We start from the raw sequence: 10,261 nt of genomic DNA on the forward strand, positions 1-10,261 counted from the left end.
ATTAAGAAGCAAACTCATCAAAATGGTCACCCATCTGGTACTGGCCAGCCTCAGGGTTGCTTATGTAGTTTAGTTTAATTTTTATTCTGCTTTGAATTCCCCCCCCCCATTTGGGGGAGCCTGACCCCAAACACACATACACATAAAAACCAAACTCATCAAAATGGTCACCCATCTGGTACTGGCCAGCCTCGGGGTTGCTTATGTAGTCAAAAAACCCTACAGTTCTTCCTCGTTCAATGAAGGAGAAATCTTTCTAGACTGGGTCAATTTTAATTTTTATTCTGCTTTACCCCCCTCCCACATTTTTAGGAGCCTAACCCCCACACGTATACATTAAAAACCATACTCATCAAAATGGTCACCCATCTGGTACTGGCCAGCCTCAGGGTTGCTTATGTAGTTTAGTTTTTATTCTGTTTTAAATCCCCCCCCCCATTTTGGGGAGCCTGAGCCCCCCACACGCGTACACATTAAAAAGCAAACTCATCAAAATGGTCACCCATCTGGTACTGGCTAGCCTCAGGGTTGCTTATGTAGTTTAGTTTAATTTTTATTCTGCTTTGAATTCCACCCCCCCCCATTTGGGGGAGTCTGACCCCAAACACACATACACATTAAAAACCAAACTCATCAAAATGGTCACCCATCTGGTACTGGCCAGCCTCGGGGTTGCTTATGTAGTCAAGAAACCCTACAGTTCTTCCTCGTTCAATGAAGGAGAAATCTTTCTAGAATGGGTCAATTTTAATTTTTATTCTGCTTTACCCCCCCCCCCCCCATTTTTGGGAGCCTACCCCCACACATACACATTAAAAACCAAACTCATCAAAATGGTCACCCATCTGGTACTGGCCAGCCTCAGCGTTAATAATACATTGAAATTTTCGTCACTGAAAAATAAGTTTTATTTGGCCTGTTTGGTCTTCCATAGTTTGCTTTTTATTAAACACAAACGTAAATATTCTCGATCTGGACTCTATATGGACGCGAAGTAACTGGTTGCCTATATGAATAAGTGGAATTATTTGAAATCCAGGTACTTATATTACAATATTTTTGCATATATTCATAGAAAATCACCCTAAATCTTAGTTAGACTAAAAATAAACAACTTAATTCTTTCAAAAACCTTCTTCTTTTTTTTTTTATATTTATACATGCTTTTTGTGCAAGACAAAAAAATGTCAATTGTTAACTTTTGGGGAAATTTTAACATTTAAAATTTAATTAAAAATAGTATAAAAAGTTTTACATTATTCAGCTTTGTATATGATAAAATTCAGAGTTTTATCTTTCTGGAAAAAAAAAGTTACTCAGAAATCATGGTTTTTAATAAATGTAATTTCGTTTTAAAAAACAACAACAACTTCATTTTTCGGCCATTTTTAGCGGTGCCTACTAATATATAAACATAAATACACGGATATTTTTAAGTGAAAATAAATTTCGAAATCAAATAAATTAAAAGTAGTTTACTTGACAAAACAGTAGTGTTAAGTTCCGTGTTTAACTTTTAAACCGTCTTTTCAATTAAAAAACATATTTTAAAAAATATAAACAAATTACAATAATTATAAAAGTTGTTTTCTTTCTAAAATAGTTGTCTATTTTCCATGCATTATGTCCATTTAACAGTTATCTCCCTTGGCGGGACATTTTTCTTTAGAGTTTCCTCTGACACGACACCGGCAGGTTGATCGGTGTGTTATTCCCTAATTGTTCTAGTCCCATATGTCGCTGTCTTTAATCTTCTGTTGTCCTTCGTCGTTTTGAGCAACTTCCGGTAAGAAACATTATATATTTCCTTCTTAAAGACACTTTAAATACTTTTATTGTTATTTTTTTTTACTATTATTTCATCTTAATTGCGAACTTTGTTTATTTTCTTTACCCATAGCTGTGTTGTTCATTTCCTTATGCATTCAGCCTTTATAATTTCTCGTTTTTTTTTGTGTTTTTTGTTTTTTAAATTTTGTTTCTTTCAGTTTATTTTACCAATATTTACTCAATATGCGTGTGTTAATTAAAAGGATTAAAAGTATTAAAAAATCGAACTTATTAGGGGAGTTATTATCTTCCGGAAAAATATCCAGTAAATAAAATGGCGTTTAATTGGTCGTTATTTGTATTTGAAACTAAATATTTTATCGTGGATTATTTTATTATTATTTATTTTTTTTTTGTTTGTCATTTTATGTAATTAATATGAAAATTGATAATAAACTTTAAAATATCAATTATTGAATGGATTTTATTATTTCTTTTTCTTTGAAGACTCAGTTTTATTTTTATGGATACATGTGTCCAGTGACTCCGATATGATGACTAAAATCACAAATTATTATTTTTTAAATAAGAAATAACGCATGAATTTCTATTTGCTTTTTTATATAAAAATAAAACATTGTAGATGTTAAAAATTAAAAATATTTTTTATATTTCAGGAACATTAAGATAAGCAGTATTCATTCAATGTTTTCACAAGAAAATAATATTAAAAATATTTAATGTGGTTTTAATGATGAAAATTATCACAAAATTTTGCTTACATGGTGTAATGACTTTTTTTCTAAGAAAATATTCACATTCATTTCAAGCCACGTGTGACAGTGTGACACTCTGTTCATAAAAAACAGTAATCTTAAACTTCATGCTATTCTCACGAGATCCTCATCCTGCATAATGAACACTCGGGACAAGAAAACAATTACGTTTGAACGATTTGAATTAATATTTCTAACACGTAAATAAATGTTATTTCATCTTAATACAGTGATTTCAAGTTGTTTGTCCGGAGTTATTTCTATATTTTTATTTTATGTATGTGAGGATGTGCCTTGGTGGAAACCTTCTATTAATCGGTGATCTTGTTAAATTTACCTTTAACGGTCCTGCAGATACTTTACTGCTTTCGACTTCAAGCGATTCCTGCACCTGCAATGTCGGTCTTAAAAATTGATAGATCCCGATTATGAATGGGTAAACAGAGTCACACATGTAGAAGTTAGTGATTCCACGGTCAGTTTTTTACAAATTGGCACAACTTTCATGAGTTCTATAGGGTCAAAATTTAAAAAAATATTATACATTTTGTAAATTCATCTTCGTTTATTTTTAATCAGTTCATATACATGTTATGTTTGTACAGTGGTAACGTCACCAGCTTTGAATGTTACAGTTTTTGATTTTGGTTTCGATTCTAGCTGATGACACCCAAACACGTTTTTTATTAATTTTGATATCACGACTCTATAATCATATATACGAAATCTGAACAAATTTAAAATATCATATTTTAGCATATTTAATGACTGGGAAAAGCCGGGCACTCCCCTCCCAACTAGATATAAAATAAAATAGACTTTCTTACATTTTGGGGCTTCCGTAAGACTTATCTGTGACGTGTTGTATCTTGTTTTTATTGTGCAAAGCTAGATCTGTTACTAAAATCTCGCTTCGAGGGAAGGGGCTAATACAACTATCTTTTTTTAAATTCAATATCTTAAGACTTTACTAATTATCTTTGAAACCGCCATGAAAACAGTTTTAATTATAAACTTTTTTCGTGTGTATTTTTTTCTAATATAGAGATTAACTTTAGACTTTAATCTTTCAAAACACAGTGAAGAAATAATCGGAAATTCATAAAAATATGACAAGTTGGCTTTCTAAACTATGTTCACCTATCAGTTTCCGCCATTAAATTGCATGTACCATGCAATGAATTAGAGAAGTAATAAAAATTAAGCTTGTAATCTGTTATCTCTCATGTAAATATTAAAATATTTAATAAAGTAATACAGATTTTATCCGTGATATTCACCAAATAGATCAGCTCTATTTTGAAATAATTTTTTTAAATTTTCCTCTTTAATTTTATTTTCTGCGAACATGCTCTTCCGTTCGCCATCTTGAATGTTAACCTGAGCTTGTAAAGTCAATTACATTTGAAAAATCCTTCCCTTTATAAAAGCAGATAAAGTTACTCGAAAGCAGATTATAATCCAAAACGTAAAACATGAATTTTTTTTGAAAAACGTAAAACATGAAATTAGTATCGATTTTTGCAGATTTGCAGAATACGTTAAAAATGTAAGGGAGATAACTACTTTTACTAAATGAATAATCCTAATGAAAATGTAGATTTATCGTTGAAAACGTTTTGATGTCGATTGTTTGTTTTTAATATTGATTTAAACATAAAAAACAACTTTTCGTCGTTTACAAAAAAAAACTAATTTTGTAAATTTTATATCTTTTTAACTGTTTCACAAGTTTAAAATAAAAAGTTTTATCTTGTTTTTTCATTTTTTTCAGCAGATTATTTTATAGTTTTTCGGATGTGCTAAAATCGAATATATACTTCCAAAGTGACGCAGAAAATTATTTTTCATGATATGAAGAAATTACTTTTTCAAAAAGTGGGAATCAGTTTTTGTCGAAAATTCTCCAACACCAATAGAAAGTATGCAAGATCGCGATCCCCAGCTCTGATCAGGAGTCAAGAAACACGAAGCTAGGAGACCAACCGGTGCATCTGTACTCTTATTATCGGTAATGAATAACGTCCACTGAAAGTTTCCGTCATCTAAGCAGATCCTGCCTCAATCCTTTAAATAGTTAGTAACAGTCATTCATATGCAAACGCTTCCATCAGAAGCAGCAGCAGTAGATATAAGCACGAGTCAAACGTCACCGGTTTTTAGTCCGATCATCAACCTCCTCAAGTCAGGTGAGTTTAACTTTTTTTTCTCACATTTTCTATATAAATGTAATGTAAAATAAGAACCCACTTTCTGGCCACATGGTGATAATTTTTTTTATTTGTTTGTTTTGCCTGCCTGAAAGCCGTTTTGTTTAATTTTTATTTATTTTTCACCTTAACAATCATCTTTAATATCACAACTTCTATGGGTTTTCGGGTATGCTGAAAACGAATATCGCATTTAAATTTGCTGCAAACAAGTAAGTGTCTGGATATTAAAAACATGTAATTGTTTGTTATCAGTGGTGGCCAATTAAGTATGCACTTGCAGATACAGAATTGGCCACCACCGATAAAATAAGGAATTACATTGATTAATATTTGGAAAACTACTTGTTTGTTGCATATGTGCGCATTTGCATATACAAAAATGGTCACTACTGATAACATAATGAATTACACGTGTTTTTATATAGATTATACTTTATTTTTTTTAAATATCCTTGTGTCTTTATTAAAAGAGGAAATCAGAAAACAAAATGAAAAATATTTTTCGCCCAAAAACAATGGCAAAAATTTACCCCTTCCCTAGGTGGCCATAAAGTGGGTGCTCATTTACGTTTAATTCATATTTAAATGTGATGCTTCACTCTTTGAAAAAGTAAATTTTTAATATCATGAAAACTATTTCTCTGCATCATTTTTCTAAATACATATTCTTTTTTAGCACTTAAAAAAAATTTTTTTAAAGTTGTCATTGTAAAGGATTGCAGGGGGGGGGGAGATCATAGACATTAAACGAAGCAACAAACCTTAAAAAATCATCATGATTCTTAAACAAATTACAATATTACGTTTCTGAAGTTTTTAGATGAGGAATGATTCTTTGTGTTATTTAGATTATTAAGACTACTGTTCTCATCTTTAGTGTTATTTATTATGCAAACATTGTAAAAATAACATTTGATGAATATTTACTTACTGGATTGTGATCGTACACAGAAATGCCCTTTTTGCATGTGTCATTTTCCTCAGTGTGTTACTACTTTTTCGACCATGTAGCACATTTTTTCTCATCGTGTGCTTTCCTTTTTTCTCTTCTCCTTCCCGTGACATCAGCATGTGCGCACTTGCTTCATTTGCATATGTGCTAAGATGGCAGCTGCTTATATTTTCACTAGTCAGCTATCCTACATTTGCTGCTGATTTTCTCACAGTAGCACAAAGCACATTATATTACAAGAACATGTGTTTTTGGATAGCTGAATTATATATGCAGCATTTAAAGAAAATCTGAGTATTATATCTCGAATTTCTTTCATAATTTATTTCAGCTGGTAAGACCCTTCTGGCAATTTCTTTAATCCAGATATTTTGACAGTTGTTTTAAAAAATGAGATTATTTTAGTTTTTCAATAATTGTGATTAATTATTAATTTTTCTTTATGTTGGATTGTATGTTTCATTGTTAATTCTTCTTGTTATTTATTACTACTTCTGTTACTCTCTCTTTGCTATTATTATGGACTTTTATTTTTCTTCTGGTTATGACTGAAGAAGGCTTGTGTCCATGGAAATAAAGTAAGGAACTGTTATCCCCCTCTTGTTTGTATGAACTTTTATTTTTCTTTCGGCTATGAGTAAAAGAACCTTTATATCTATCTTTTAGATCCCTAGCCATGTGTTTGTTATGAAATTTGAATACGTTTCAAATGTGTTTGTTATGAAATTTGGATACGTTTCAAATGTTACCTATGATAATCATCTGGGAGGATGTAAGCAAGTAAATTTTCATCCTCGGCCTCATCTTGAGGTCAATGAAGATAAACTCCTAGTGATTGTCACAAAGATGAGACATGCTTATTAGTTCTATTTGGATATAGGGCACCTTATTTTCATTGGTCGCTAAAAGGACATCATTCCTCAGAATAGCATGAAAAAAAGCTTATCAATAACTGACATATATGAAAGATTTCAACTGAAAAATCCCCTACAATCATATGAAACTAACAAAAATTCCTTCTCTTCTTTACCTGCATATGTAAAACGGCTTTGTCTATATGTGAAGAACAAGAGAGAGAAAAGACGATTAAGGATATGCAATAAAAAATTGACACACACTGTGGATTATTGTAGTCAGTTGTAGAGTGATATGATAACTGTTAAAATGGGCCAATATTCTATGAGATATTTTGTTATTGATATTCTTAGCTAGTATGGATTGAACAACATATGTGCAATGTTGATTGCTCGCGGAGTGTAAACTTCTTTAATTTTTGCCTTTTTCTCTGGGCTATATATGTGACCTGCTTTTTGCAAGTGAGTTCGTCTTCAATAGCTGCACGCGTCATATAGTTAACCTTTCTACCACTGACAATATCAATACTGACAACCAGACCCCATCGTTCTATACGTTTGTTATGACCTGTCATGTGTTGCTTTGTGTGTGTGCATATTCAACACACGACATCCCTCCCCTCTCTATTTTCAAAAAACTATTCACATATATTTTTCTATTCCCTCTCCGTCTCAACACTCTCTAGCGTCTCATCAATTCACCCTTGTTTTTGTCACAATTCAACAAAACAATTATTGCAATACAAAACAAATATAATGACAAAACTGTCCAACAATCAGAATCAGTATAATATATATATATATATATATATATATATATATATATATATATATATATTCTTTTTATAAAATATATATATTCTTTTTAAAAAAAATATAAGTATATATATTCTTTTTAAAATCAATAAAACAAACATTTAAAATCAGTGTCACTTACCGTTTTAGTATGATAGGTGCATATTAATTTTTTTTTATTATTTTTTATTTACATCAACATAATATTTTTCCTTACATTTTTGTCTTTATGGAATGGAGTATAAATTATAGATGGAAAAGAACGGTGACGATCAAGAACTCTACTACAAGGCAACAAACTTAAAAGAACTTTTCGAAAAAGAAAGCCATAAAACTTTTCTTTATTTCCTAAAAAGAGCAAACCTTTACAATAAAATATAACTGTCATAAAATAACACACTATTCCAAAATATTACCCGAATATACCCAGCGAAAATCGACTTTGAAAAAAATTTAAAACCGTATTAAATGACCCAAAGAATGTTGATAGACTTCAGAAGTATTAAAACATTTAAAATAATATATACAGCATTAATTGACCCCAAAAAGGTCGATATGCTGGTTAAAGAAAGAAATAAACATCAAAATTTTGTATAGATTTGTGCGTTTAAGTTCGACAAAATATACCTGAATAAGATCGGAGGTAATATAGAAACATTGTTAAAATAACACCCAAGATGAAAACAGTGTTCTGAAGAATCAAAATAAAACGATTAATCAATGTTCATCTCTAAAAATAAAGAATGTAAAAAAAGTTAAATATTTGAAAATAGAAACAAATTAACAAACCAGTATTGATTAAAACTATACATATTTTGTTTTTAATTGGATTAATAATAAATTTATATTCATGAAAATTAACATAAAAAATTAAATTTCACGAAATTTGCATATTTATTTTATATTTCCAGAATTTGTGCAATGAAAACAACTTCATTAAAGCATCAGAAGGAAATTTCGTCATTGGAATTTATCGCACTATCCATTGCATATATTTTTTGTGGAATTATATGCAAGCAAACATGGGAGACAAACCTCATTCTTGTGAAGTATGTGGTTATTCATTTGCATGGAAGTCACATTTGTTTTCTCATATGAAAAAGCATACGGGAGAGAAACCACATTCTTGTGAAGTATGTGGTTCAGCTTTTGCACAGAAGATAACTTTGTTGAATCATATGAAAACACATACAGGAGAGAAACCACATTCTTGTGAAATATGTGGTTCTTCTTTTGCACTGAAGGCAACTTTGTTGTATCATACGAAAACACATACAGGAGAGAAACCATATCTTTGTGAAGTATGCGGTTCTTCATATGCACGGAAATCAAATTTGTTTAATCATATGAAAAAACATACAGGAGACAAACAACATTCTTGTGAAATATGTAGTTATTCATTTGCACAGAAGTTACATTTGTTTCGTCATATGAAAACACATACGGGAGACAAACCACATTCATGTGAAATATGTGGTTCTTTTTTTTCAGAGAAGTCAACTTTGTTGAGTCATATGAAAACACATACGGGAGAGAAACCACATTATTGTGAAGTATGTGGTTCTTCCTTTGCATGGAAGTCAAATTTGTTGAGTCATATGAAAACACATACAGGAGAGAAACCACATTCTTGTGAAGTATGTGGTTCTTCCTATGCATGGAAGTCAAGTTTGTTGAGTCATGTAAAAATACATACTGGAGAGAAACCATACACTTGTGACGTATGTGGTTGTTCTTTTGCATGGAAGACAAATTTATTGACTCATATGAGAACACATACGGGTGAGAAACCACATTTTTGTGAAGTATGTGGCTCCTCTTTTGCACAGAGGTCAACTTTGTTGAGTCATATGAAAACACATACAGGAGGCAAGCCACATTCATGTAAAATTTGTAATTCTTCTTTTGCACAGAAGTCAAATTTGTTAAGTCATATGAAAACACATACGGAAGCCTTACATAGTGATATGGGACTAGAAGGAGAATGTGGCAACCCTAGTTGAAATAAGCATCCTTGTTGATGTTGCTCTAACAGAGCAGAGAGGGAGAAAATACTAAAATACCAAGGACTTATGTACGACATGAAAAGAAACTGGAATCTTAAGAAGGTATCAATCCCACCAGTCATTATAGAAGCAACCATGCTAATGAAAAAGAATTTCAAAAACTATCTAGCGAATATACCCCATGAACCAAGTGCAAAAGAAATACAAATAATACCACTTAAAACCCGAGGAAAATCAAAAGAAAAGAGACAAACCACATTGTTTTGAAGTACCTGGTTCCTTTTGACAGAGGTCAGATTTATTGCATCATATGCTAACACATATGGGAAACAATATCTGATGATCTTCCATAATAAGATGAAGGATCTCAGCATGACAATTGTAGTTTGTACAACAGAGAAGTTAGTTTAGGCCACTTGACATTTGCTAGAGGATGGCTACTATACAATGAAATACAATGGATTGTGTAAATATATCCACATCATCTGTAAAATGTTGAATATTGAATTCTGCATTAAGACCTGGGAACAATATTATACTTATTTATTATAAAAGAAAATAAATTAAGTTAGCAAGTGCTAATTAAAATATACACATTTTTTAAAATGAAAAATTGAGGAAAACCAAATTTTGCAACAAACATGTTTATATCTACAAAAGTCGTGTTTGGTTAATTGAAGATGAACACATTGTGAAGTACTTATTTATTATAAAGAAAATAAATTAACTATTAAACTGGTTGTTTAAAAAAACGTAATTTAGCATTAAAAAATTGTGTTTCTTTTTTCCATGGACCATTGCTGGATTAGTTGAGGATGAACACATTTTGAAGTGCTTATTTATTATAACGAAAATAAATGAAGTATTAAACTGGTTGTATAAAAAATTGAGACAT

The 10,261-nt window shown here is 30.9% G+C and overlaps 1 long non-coding RNA gene across 1 annotated transcript; it reads left to right on the forward strand.

Annotated features, from left to right (window-relative positions):
- The first annotated feature begins 1,623 nt into the window (after positions 1 to 1,623).
- On the forward strand, positions 1,624 to 9,791 carry LOC145271016 (uncharacterized). The gene is made up of 3 exons (XR_013865654.1): positions 1,624 to 1,786; positions 4,321 to 4,735; positions 8,272 to 9,791. It is a non-coding gene; the product is annotated as an uncharacterized LOC145271016 (long non-coding RNA).
- Positions 9,792 to 10,261: the final 470 nt, after the last annotated feature.

The sequence above is a fragment of the Euprymna scolopes genome, chromosome 46 (assembly GCF_053919585.1).
Source record: "Euprymna scolopes isolate OS-2025 chromosome 46, ASM5391958v1, whole genome shotgun sequence".
NCBI lineage: Eukaryota > Metazoa > Mollusca > Cephalopoda > Sepiida > Sepiolidae > Euprymna > Euprymna scolopes.